We start from the raw sequence: 12,093 nt of genomic DNA, 5'->3' as shown, positions 1-12,093 counted from the left end.
TGTTGGGGGAGGGGCCGTGGCCTTACGTTAGGTACTATCGCGCCATTTGCCTGTGTGGAGAATTTAGAAACCACGGAAAATCACTTTGAGAGGACGGCCGAGGAGGGAATCGAATCCCTCGCTACTCAGTTGACCTCTAGAAGTTGAGTTGACCCCGTTCCAGCCCTCGTACCTGCGAGAATGGCAGCTAATTACACTAACCACTACACCACAGAGGCGGACTTCGTGATGAGCTACAAACTGAAATATCTTTTTCAAAATGCGATGGCCTCGCTTTGTCTTATCCGAGAGAAAGGAGGCGACAATTTCATGGGAGTATAGCTCAGTGGTAGAGCATTCGACTGCAGATCGAGAGGTCCCCGGTTCAAACCCGGGTGCTCCCTGGTGTTTTATAAACTTTCTTATTCGAAATAGGATATTTGAAGAAGGATTAGTTATACACGATAGTAATGTTATCTCGTTATCCTGCTTTCATTCTTTCTTTCTTTCTTTCTTAATCTGCAGGTGTCGTATGAGTTGCGCCGAGTAAAAGTTGCTCCGTGTTAAAATCAGTAAAACATGCGCCGTGGTCATTAATCATTCTAGGAACTAGAGGTCTTGTTTGAGAATTCCACTGGGATATTTCGTGTTTCAGAATGTGACAGTGTCCACTCCCTACTTCAAATATTATTTCCGATTTCTTCATATTTATATCAGCATCATCATCATCATCATCATCTGTTTACCCTCCAGGTTCGGTTTTTCCCTCGGACTTAGCGAGGGATCCCACCTCTACCGCCTCAAGGGCAGTGTCCTGGAGCTTCAGACTCTTGGTCGGGGGATACAACTGGGGAGTATGACCAGTACCTCGCCCAGGCGGCCTCACCTGCTATGCTGAACAGGGGCCTTCTGGAGGGATGGGAAGATTGGAAGGGATAGGCAAGGAAGAGGGAAGGAAGCGGCCGTGGCCTTAAGTTAGGTACCATCCCGGCATTCGCCTGGAGGAGAAGTGGGAAACCACGGAAAACCACTTCGAAGATGGCTGAGGTGGGAATCGAACCCACCTCTACTCAGTTGACCTCCCGAGGCTGAGTGGACCCCGTTCCAGCCCTCGTACCACTTTTCAAATTTTCGTGGCAGAGCCGGGAATCGAACCCGGACCTCCGGGGGTGGCAGCTAATCACGCTAACCACTACACCACAGAGGCGGCCCTATATCAGCATCACTGTTTGAAACAATTTCATTTGTCATTTATTAATCTTTTATGCCCAGGAGAATGCGACAGGCTCGCCAGGGCACACAATTCCCTTTCTTTGGCAGTAGCTATGGTTCATTCTTGAGCCCTATCACTTCATAAGGGGTGCATGTCGGGGAAACGTAGGGTGAGACAGTTTTTTTTCTGTTTTCACTGCTCATTCTTTATTCAACAAATTCGCTACATTTCATTTGCCATCCATTAATCTTTGTCCGCAAAGCACGTCAGATCTCGGATTCGGCAGTATTTTCTTCCTTTAGCGGTATTTCATTCTTCATTCATTCTATTCCTGACCCTGTCAGTTAGCTACAAACAGGCTGTGGATATTCTTCATAAGACTGAATGACTGATTCCATGTTTCCACACTTGATTTGTAAATTAAGTCAAACTACGTAGTTACACACATTTCACCCACTGATATAAATACGATGCAGGTTTTCTAGATGCGCAAGAAACCAACATTGATAGAGTGAATACCGAGCTCGATAGCTGCAGTCGCTTAAGTGCGGCCAGTATCCAGTACTCGGGAGATAATAGGTTCGAACCCCACTGTCGGCAGCCCTGAAAATGGTTTTCCGTGGTTTCCCATTTTCACACCAGGCAAATGCTGGGGCTGTACCTTAATTAAGACCACGGCCGCTTCCTTCCCACTCCTAGCTCTTTCCTGTTCCATCGTCGCGGTAAGACCTATCTGTGTCGGTGCGACGTAAAACAACTAGCAAAAAAAAAAAAAAAAAAAAAAAAAAAAGAGATAGAGTGAATAATATTTTTAATATATTAATTTCAAAATCTCAGTACTACAGATATTCACAGACATTCCTTGAACTTGGAAATAACTCCTTGCGGTGCAGCACAGGTAGCAGATGCTTAAGACAGCTGTCAAACCACTTCTACTCCCGGCGGGGAAACTCCACGGCGCAAATTTTACTCGGCGCAACTCATACAGAACCAATCTGTTTACCCTTCAGATTTGGTTTTTCCCTCGGACTCACCGAGGGATCCCACCTCTACCGCTTCAAGGGCAGTGTCCTGGAGCGTGAGACATTGGGTCGGGGGATACAACTGGGGAGAATGACTAGTACCTCGCCCAGGCTGCCTCACCTGCTATACTGAATAGGGGCCTTGGTGGGGGATGGGAGATTGGAAGGGATAGACAAGGAAGAGTGAAGGAAGCGGACGTGGCCTTAAGTTAGGTACCATCCCGGCATTTGCCTGGAGGAGAAGTGGGAAACCACGGAAAACCACTTCCAGGATGGCTGAGGTGGGAATCGAATCCACCGCTACTCATTTGACCTCCCGAGGCTGAGTGGATCCCATTCCAGCCCTCGTACCACTTTTCAAATTTCGTGGCTGATTCGGAAAACGAACCCGGGCCTCCGGGGGTGGCAACTAATCACACTAACCACTACACCGCAGAGGCTGACAACATTATAATTATTCAAATTATTATTATTATTTTTATTATTATTATTATTATTATTATTATTATTATTATTATTATTATTATTATTATTATTACTGTCCACCTCTGTGGTGAAGTGGTAAGCGTGATTAGTTGCCACCCCCGTGGAGGCCCGGGTTCGATTCCCGGCTCTGCCACGAAATTTGAAAAGTGGTACGAGGGCTGGAACGTGGTCCACTCAGCCTCGGGAGGTCAACTGAGGGGGAGGTGGGTTCCATTCCCACCTCAGCCATCCTGGAAGTGGTTTTCCGTGGTTTCCCACCTCTCCTCCAGGCAAATGCCGGGATGGTACCTAACTTACAGCTACGACCGCTTCCTTCCCTCTTCCTTGTATATCCCTTCCAATCTTCCCATCCCCCCCGCACTCTTATTGACTCTGTACCTCGACGTGTTTCTGCGTGCATCGCCGCCTGCGGTGGTCCTACATCCTACTGAGTCGATGCCGTGCGCATTGTGTAACTTGCATATCGGTTTGAAATAAACATCAATTATTCTTCCGTGCCGACTCTGTTTTTTCCCCAACTTTCATCCCTTTCGAACCACTCCTCCTTGGTGTTGCATTTGCTCTGTCAGTCAGTGTATATTTAAAAAAAAAGTAAAGCAAAGTCATCGCCGTACAGGCCTTGAAGGGGCTTCCACTGCGTAACCTCGGCACTTGGTAGTGTAGAGTGGTTCTCTACGCTCGGCCGAATTGCCCCCCAGGAAGTAACCTGGTAATCATTTTTTGCGTACGCTGAGTGAACCTCAGGGCCTTGGGCACCTCCGGAAGTGGAAAACTTGTTTCTTAAATTGTATGACTTCCTGACGGTGTTTCGAACCCACGTCCTTCCGAGCGAACCAAGCACGCCTTTACCGCGTCGACCACGCAGCCCCTATTTACTCTTCTTATAGAGGTACTCGTCCGGCACCGCGTCCAACTGTCACCCGGCTGCTCCGGGTTCGATTTCTGGCCGGGTCAGGGGGTTTTAATTGTAAATGATTATTATCCCTGGCTTGGAAACTGGGTGTTTGTGTCGCCGTTAACGTTCCTTTCCTCACATTCAAGACTCTACACTTCCGCAATTCCAATTACACGCACAGGTAACGCAGACCTATGGTTTTCCTCACATAACGGCATCACTCATAGGCAACGCAGGCCCATGATGTTCCTGGCATAGTGGTACTAAACACAGAATCTAAACCCCCTCTACTCAGTTGACCTCAAGAGGCCGAGTAGACCCCGTAGCACCCCTCGTACCCCTTCTCAAATTTCGTGGCAGAGCCGGGAATCGAACCCGGGCCTCCACGGGGGTGGCAACTAATCACGCTTACCACTTCACCACAGAGGTGGACAGTAATAATAATAATAATAATAATAATAATAATAATAATAATAATAATAATAATAATAATAATAATAATAATAATAATAATTTGAATAATAATAATGTTGTCAGCCTCTGCGGTGTAGTGGTTAGTGTGATTAGTTGCCACCCCCGGAGGCCCGGGTTCGTTTTCCGAATCAGCCACGAAATTTGAAAAGTGGTACGAGGGCTGGAACGGGATCCACTCAGCCTCGGGAGGTCAAATGAGTAGCGGTGGATTCGATTCCCACCTCAGCCATCCTGGAAGTGGTTTTCCGTGGTTTCCCACTTCTCCTCCAGGCAAATGCCGGGATGGTACCTAACTTAAGGCCACGTCCGCTTCCTTCACTCTTCCTTGTCTATCCCTTCCAATCTCCCATCCCCCACCAAGGCCCCTATTCAGTATAGCAGGTGAGGCAGCCTGGGCGAGGTACTAGTCATTCTCCCCAGTTGTATCCCCCGACCCAATGTCTCACGCTCCAGGACACTGCCCTTGAAGCGGTAGAGGTGGGATCCCTCGGTGAGTCCGAGGGAAAAACCAAATCTGAAGGGTAAACTGATTGGTTCTGTATGAGTTGCGCCGAGTAAAATTTGCGCCGTGGAGTTTCCCCGCCGGGAGTAGAAGTGGTTTGACAGCTGTCTTAAGCATCTGCTACCTGTGCTGCACCGCAAGGAGTTATTTCCAAGTTCAAGGAATGTCTGTGAATATCTGTAGTACTGAGATTTTGAAATTAATATATTAAAAATATTATTCACTCTATCTCTTTTTTTTTTTTTTTTTTGCTAGTTGTTTTACGTCGCACCGACACAGATAGGTCTTACCGCGACGATGGAACAGGAAAGAGCTAGGAGTGGGAAGGAAGCGGCCGTGGTCTTAATTAAGGTACAGACCCAGCATTTGCCTGGTGTGAAAATGGGAAACCACGGAAAACCATTTTCAGGGCTGCCGACAGTGGGGTTCGAACCTATTATCTCCCGAGTACTGGATACTGGCCGCACTTAAGCGACTGCAGCTATCGAGCTCGGTATTCACTCTATCAATGTTGGTTTCTTGCGCATCTAGAAAACCTGCATCGTATTTATATCAGTGGGTGAAATGTGTATAACTACGTAGTTTGACTTAATTTACAAATCAAGTGTGGAAACATTTAATCAGTCATTCAGTCTTATGAAGAATATCCACAGCCTGTTTGTAGCTAACTGACAGGGTCAGGAATAGAATGAATGAAGAATGAAATACCGCTAAAGGAAGAAAATACTGCCGAATCCGAGATCTGACGTGCTTTGCGGACAAAGATTAATGGATGGCAAATGAAATGTGGCGAATTTGTTGAATAAAGAATGAGCAGTGAAAACAGAAAAAAAACTGTCTCACCCTACGTTTCCCCGACATGCACCCCTTATGAAGTGATAGGGCTCAAGAATGAACCATAGCTACTGCCAAAGAAAGGGAATTGTGTGCCCTGGCGAGCCTGTCGCATTCTCCTGGGCATAAAAGATTAATAAATGACAAATGAAATTGTTTCAAACAGTGATGCTGATATAAATATGAAGAAATCGGAAATAATATTTGAAGTAGGGAGTGGACACTGTCACATTCTGAAACACGAAATATCCCAGTGGAATTCTCAAACAAGACCTCTAGTTCCTAGAATGATTAATGACCACGGCGCATGTTTTACTGATTTTAACACGGAGCAACTTTTACTCGGCGCAACTCATACGACACCTGCAGATTAAGAAAGAAAGAAAGAATGAAAGCAGGATAACGAGATAACATTACTATCGTGTATAACTAATCCTTCTTCAAATATCCTATTTCGAATAAGAAAGTTTATAAAACACCAGGGAGCACCCGGGTTTGAACCGGGGACCTCTCGATCTGCAGTCGAATGCTCTACCACTGAGCTATACTCCCATGAAATTGTCGCCTCCTTTCTCTCGGATAAGACAAAGCGAGGCCATCGCATTTTGAAAAAGATATTTCAGTTTGTAGCTCATCACGAAGTCCGCCTCTGTGGTGTAGTGGTTAGTGTAATTAGCTGCCATTCTCGCAGGTACGAGGGCTGGAACGGGGTCAACTCAACTTCTAGAGGTCAACTGAGTAGCGAGGGATTCAATTCCCTCCTCGGCGTCCTCTCGAAGTGATTTTCCGTGGTTTCTAAATTCTCCACACAGGCAAATGGCGCGATAGTACCTAACGTAAGGCCACGGCCCCTCCCCCAACAAGGCCGCAGTTCGCCTGGGCGAGGTACTTGTCCTTCTCTCCAATTGTATCCCCAACCCAAGTTTTGACGCTTCAGACACTGCCCTTGAGGCGGTAGAGGTGGAGTCTGTCGCTGAGTCTGACGGAAAAATCAACCCTGGAGGGCAAACGGATTAAGAAAACGAAAAAAAAAAAAAAAAAATCAAAAACACATATGAATACCATTCAAGCTTTCAAAAAACATGAATATTCAAACATCGAATTGCTCATTACTCATTTGTAAAACTGTGAAATAAAGTAACCATCTACAACACTTACCCGTAAAAGGAAAGTAAAGTCTTCTCCGTACAGGCCATGAAGGCCCTTGGAGGGCCGTATCCTCGGCACTTGATGGGGTAGAGTGGTTAGCTCTAAACCCGGCCGCCTTTGCCCCCAGGAATTACCTAGTACGCATGTTTGGTGTAGGCGGAGTGAACCTCAGGGCCATATGCACCTCCGGAAGTGGAAATCTGTTTTCTTAAGTTTTATGACTTCCTGACGAGGATTCGAACTCACGTTCTTCCGGGCGAACCGAACGCGCCTTTACCGCCTCGGCCAAGCAGCCCCTACAAAGCTTACCCGTACTTTCTTGTCTATCCCTTCCAATTCCCCCCCCCCCCCGCCACCCCCCGCAAGCTCCCTGTTCAGCATAGCAGCTGAGGCCGCCTGGGCGAGGTACTGGTCATCCTCCCCAGTTGTATCTCCAGACCCAGAGTCTGAAGCTCCAGGGCACTGCCCTTGAGCTGGTAGAGGTGGGATCCCTTGCTGAGTCCGAGGGGAAAACCAACCCTGTAGGGTAAACAGATTAAGAAAGAAAGCAAGAAAATGATTAAATCTTCGTTTCAATTGAACTACGTACATTATTTCATACTGATACCTCTGTTGTATTTCCGGGATTTTACGAAAACTGGCCTATTATTAAAGTTCGGCCCACGATAATGCCTAAGGTTTCCAATGTGGTCCTCACGCCCTTACAAATTGAAAACCCCTGCTCTGTATAATACTAATCAGAGAAAAAAAAAATGAATCGGGTCTGGCACTTCGAAAAATGAAGGTATCGGCCAAAGAAAGACGAGGGTCACGAAAGGCGTTAAAATGAGAGATTCCCTAGCACCCGGAACCTAATAACGTCGGTAAATGAAATGGCGTATGGCTTTTAGTGCAGGGAGTGTCCGAGGACAAGTTCGGCTCGCCAGATGCAGGTCTTTCAATTTGACTCCCGTAGGCGACCTCCGTGTCGTGATGAGGATGAAATGAAGACGACACATACACACAGTCCCCGTGCCGGCGAAATTAACCAATTATGGTTAAAGTTCCCGACCCTGCCGGGAATCGAACCCGGGACTCCTGTGGCCAAAGGCCAGCACGCTAACCATTTAGCCATGGAGCCGGACATAACGTCGGTGTCGGAAAAGAACAAGAGTTGACTGAGGGAGGACGGATAGGATAGATGAAAGTGAGGGAATAGAACAAGAGTTGACTGAGGGACGACGGATAGGATAGGTGAAAGTGAGGGAATAGAACAAGTGTTGACTGAGGGACGACGGATAGGATAGATGAAAGCGAGGGAATAGAACAAGTGTTGACTGAGGGACGACGGATAGGATAGATGAAAGTGAGGGAATAGAACAAGAGTTGACTGAAGGAGGACGGATAGGATAGAGGAAAGTGAGGGAAAAGAACAAGAGTTGACTGAAGGAGGACGGATAGGATAGAGGAAAGTGAGGGAATAGAACAAGAGTTGACTGAGGGAGGACGGATAGGATAGAGGAAAGCGAGGGAAAAGAACAAGAGTTGACTGAGGGACGACGGATAGGATAGATGAAAGCGAGGAGCGTGGCACAAGTAAGTGGAAGCAATGCCAGGACTCAGGTAAGGGCCCCGTGGTCGCGAACCCACGGTTCCAAGTTCAGATACCTTGGGTCCCCTTTAAGTCGCCTCTTACGACAGGCAGGGGATATCGTGGGTATTATTCTACCTCTCCCACCCACAATGGGAAGAGGCACGTAATCAGCTAAACAAATGCAAGCGCTAAGGGTTAATGAGGGGTTGTGCTGAAGAAAGATCTCTCTCGAAATTGTCCGTAAATATCTCATCAAGTAGCGGTGACCACTATACCGTCTTTCCATTATACACTTGGCTTTACGTCGCACCGATACAGATAGGTCTTATGACGACTATGGGATCGGAAAGAGCTAGGAGTGGGAAGGAAGCAGCCGTGGCCTTCATTAAGGCACAACCCCAGCATTTGCCTCGTGTGAAAATAGGAAACCACAGAAAACCAACTTCAGGGCTGCCGACAGTGGAATTCTATCTGCCGGACGCAAGCTCAAGCTGCGCTTCTCTAATCGCACGGCCAACTCGCCCGGTCTTTCTATTATAAAATGGACAACTCACCAGATACACTTATCGTACTTTCTCTCTTCGGGAGTTCGTGTCTAAATTCTAGTCACTACCTTCCAAGCTGTTCCACAACTCAAGGACGTTGCTGTGAGAGTCATTGGCAGTTTTATCTTACAGGTGTGTGGTGTACCTCTAAGAACACCTGGATTTCATAATCGTGACTTCTTGCGCCCAGTAGTTTTGAGATACGACAGGACTCGTACCTATATTTCCTTCCACGGGAATCAGTGCTATAGCCGATAGGAACCGTCAAGCGTGCTACAAACCTAAACGAACCACACGGAGGAAGTGAATCACTTTCCGGGGCGGTAGATGCAGAGTGGGTCTCGGTCCATTTAAGTGATAACGGCTGGTCCGTGGTCCAACAGCTCTGCACTCTGACCAGCCAACCGAGCAGAGGAGAGGTAGCCACACCTCTACCGTGGCTCCACGCCTCTGCGTTCGGGAGACGGGACAGGGCTGGACCTCACGGCTGGCCCCAATCGTCTGCTGTCCTGAGAATGGTTTTCCGTGGTTTTTCATTCTCCTGCACTAAGGCGAATGCCGGGACAGTTCTTAGTATAGACCACGGTCACCAACCCCTCACCTTCTCCGAGCATCTCCTTCACCATAACAAATCCCCCGGCCTGGGAGACGGCGTCACCGTCTAAGAGGCCCGCCTCCCCCTTCAAGGGAAGAGTGCAAACATTTTAGTAGTAGCAGTCACTTTCCTTAGCTTTCCATTTTTCTACTTCGTAGTAACATTTTCTGAATAACAGACGAGATTTCTCTCTTACACCAGTTTCGAGTAGCACACATTGCAGAGGGAGAATTTCTTTCTTTCTTGAAATTTTCTTGCGAAGTTTTCCAGTCTCTCGTTTATTTCATCTACCAAGCCTAGGATTACCATATGTGTTCAGCGGAATGTTGGATTAATGCCCTATAATGGACAAATTTGTACAGCCTCCGTGGCTAAGGCGGCAGCGCGCCGGCCTCTCACGACTGGGTTCCGTCACTCCATGTGAGATCTGTGCTGGACAAAGCGGTGGCGGGGCAGGTTTTTCCTCCGGCTACTCCAGTTTTCCCTGTCATCTTTCATTCCAGCAACACTCCCCAATGTCATTTCATCTTTCACGCATTAATCATTGCCCCAGAGGAGTGCGACAGGAAAAACACCATCACGCCTCCGCTTTGTCCAGCACAATTCTCACAGGGTGTGAACGGGATTTGAACCACGGAACCCAGCGGTGAGAGGCTGGCGTGGAGCCACCTGAGACACAGAGGCTCCCTCCATGTTCTGCTTACAGAGGTAAAATGTAATAATAATAATAATAATAATAATAATAATAATAATAATAATAATAATAATAATAATAATAATAATAATAATAATAATCCGCCTCTGTGGTGTAGGGGTTAGTGTGATTAGCTGCCACCCCCGGAGGCCCGAGTTCGATTCCCGGCCCTGCCACGAAAGTTGCAAAGTGATACGAGGGCTGGAACGGGCTCTACTCAGCCTCGGCAGGACAACCGAAGAGATGGGAGGGGGGAGGGGGGAGGGGGCGTCGATTCCCACCTCGAAGTAGATTTTTCCGTGGTTTCCCATTTCAACTTCAGGCAAATGCCGAGATGGTACCGTACCTAACTTAAGGCTATGGCCACTTCCTTCCCTCTTCCTTGTCTATCCTCTCCCATCTTCCCATCCCCCCCACAAGGCCCCTGTTCAGCATAACAGTTGAGGTCGCATGGGTGAGGTACTGGTCCTCCTCTCCAGTTGTATTCCCCGACCCAGAGTCTGAAGCTCACGCTCTAGGACACTGCCCTTGAGGCGGTAGAGCTGGGGTCCCTTGCTGAGTCCGTGGGAAAAACCAACCCTGGAAGGTAAACGGATTAAGGAAGAAAGAAAAAGGTGTACATTTATATTAAATGTAATGTATATAACATGTCCTTCAAAATGACCTTAGTGTTAATTAATGTTATCCATTAGTGTAGTGGGTAGCTTGATTAACTGCCACCCCCGGAGGCCCGGGTTCGATTCCCCCGGGTTCGATTCCCGACTCTGACACGAAATTTGAAAAGTGATATGAGGGCTGGAAAGGGGTCCACTCTGCCTCTGGAGGTCAACTGAGTAGAGGTGGGTTCGATTCCCACCTCAGCTATCCTCGAAGTGGTTTTCCGTGGTTTCCCACATCTCCTCCAGGCAAATGCCGGGATGGTACCTAAATTTTCACTGCCGCTTCCTTTCCTCTACCTTGTCTGTCCCCCTAACAAGACCCTGTTCAGCATAGCAGGTGACGTCGCCTGGGTGAGGTTCTGGTCCTTGTCCCCAGTTGTATCCCCATCCAAAGTGTCACGCTCCAGGACACTGTCCTTGAGGCGGTAGAGATGGGATTCCTCGCTGAGTCCGGGGGGAAAACCAACCCTGGAGGGTAAACAGATTAAGAAAGAAAGAAAGAAAGAAAGAAAGAAAGAAAGAAAGAAAGAAAGAAAGTCCTCTTGAAATTCGGTTTCAAATTTTACAATTGCTGTCCTGAACAATTTGATAATGTGTACAAAGCACGTTTTCCTGTGTCCTGCATTTGCAACTACATTTATTGCAATACGAATACAATACACTGGACTCTCACTAATCGGGCATTTAAATAGTCCGTCTTCTAGCTACAACGTTAAATGACCAAAGATGAGCGTCGACGCTGTGACCAATCAGAAGTTTCCACGAAGAGATGATATTGATGAAGACGTTACTTTGTGGCAGAGCGGGGGAAACTGTGAAGTGGACCAGATTGAACCGATGAAGAGATAATCATAAGTGTTTTTATTATTTTTTTGCTATTTGCTTTACGTCGCACCGACACAGATAGGTCTTAAAAGAGCTAGAAGTGGGAATAAAGCGGCCTTAATTGAGGTATAGCCTCAGCATTTGCGTGCTATGAAGATGGGAAACCACGGGAAACCATCTTCTGGGCTGCCGACAATGGGGTTCGAACCCACTATCTCCCGGACGCAAGTTCACAGCTGCGTGCCCCTAACCACACGGCCAACTCGCCCGGTAATCATAAGCATGTAGGAAAGTCAAAATGAAAGTGATGCGGAAGGGGATATGGCAGAAAGTGAGCATGAAGATTTCTCGCACTGCTGGTGGTAAAGCTGGAGTTTATAATGAGTGTAATGGAGTAAATCGATAGTGCACAGGCCAATTAGCTTAACCCTCCCGAATTTCCAAATTGAGGTTATGTGTGATTCAAGTAGTTAACACTGATAAGCCACTATTCTTGCGATTAGTGTGTCTGATTTAGTCCGCCTCTGTGATGTAGTGGTTACTGTGATTACCTGCCACCTCCGGAGGCCCGGGTTCGATTCCCGGCTCTGGCACGAAATTTGAAAAGTTGTACGAAGGCTGGAATCGGGTCCACTCAGCCTCGGGAGG

The 12,093-nt window shown here is 47.5% G+C and overlaps 2 non-coding genes across 2 annotated transcripts; one reads left to right on the top strand and one right to left on the bottom strand.

Annotated features, from left to right (window-relative positions):
• The first annotated feature begins 311 nt into the window (after positions 1-311).
• Positions 312-383, top strand: TRNAC-GCA (transfer RNA cysteine (anticodon GCA)). Its single transcript has one exon. It is a non-coding gene; the product is annotated as a tRNA-Cys (tRNA).
• A 5,502-nt stretch (positions 384-5,885) lies between these two features.
• On the bottom strand, positions 5,886-5,957 carry TRNAC-GCA (transfer RNA cysteine (anticodon GCA)). The gene has a single exon. It is a non-coding gene; the product is annotated as a tRNA-Cys (tRNA).
• Positions 5,958-12,093: the final 6,136 nt, after the last annotated feature.

The sequence above is a fragment of the Anabrus simplex genome, chromosome 3, assembly GCF_040414725.1.
Source record: "Anabrus simplex isolate iqAnaSimp1 chromosome 3, ASM4041472v1, whole genome shotgun sequence".
In the NCBI taxonomy this organism is placed as follows: domain Eukaryota; kingdom Metazoa; phylum Arthropoda; class Insecta; order Orthoptera; family Tettigoniidae; genus Anabrus; species Anabrus simplex.
The sequence above is the reverse complement of the archived record's forward strand: the minus strand, read 5'-3'. Positions and strand labels throughout refer to the sequence as shown.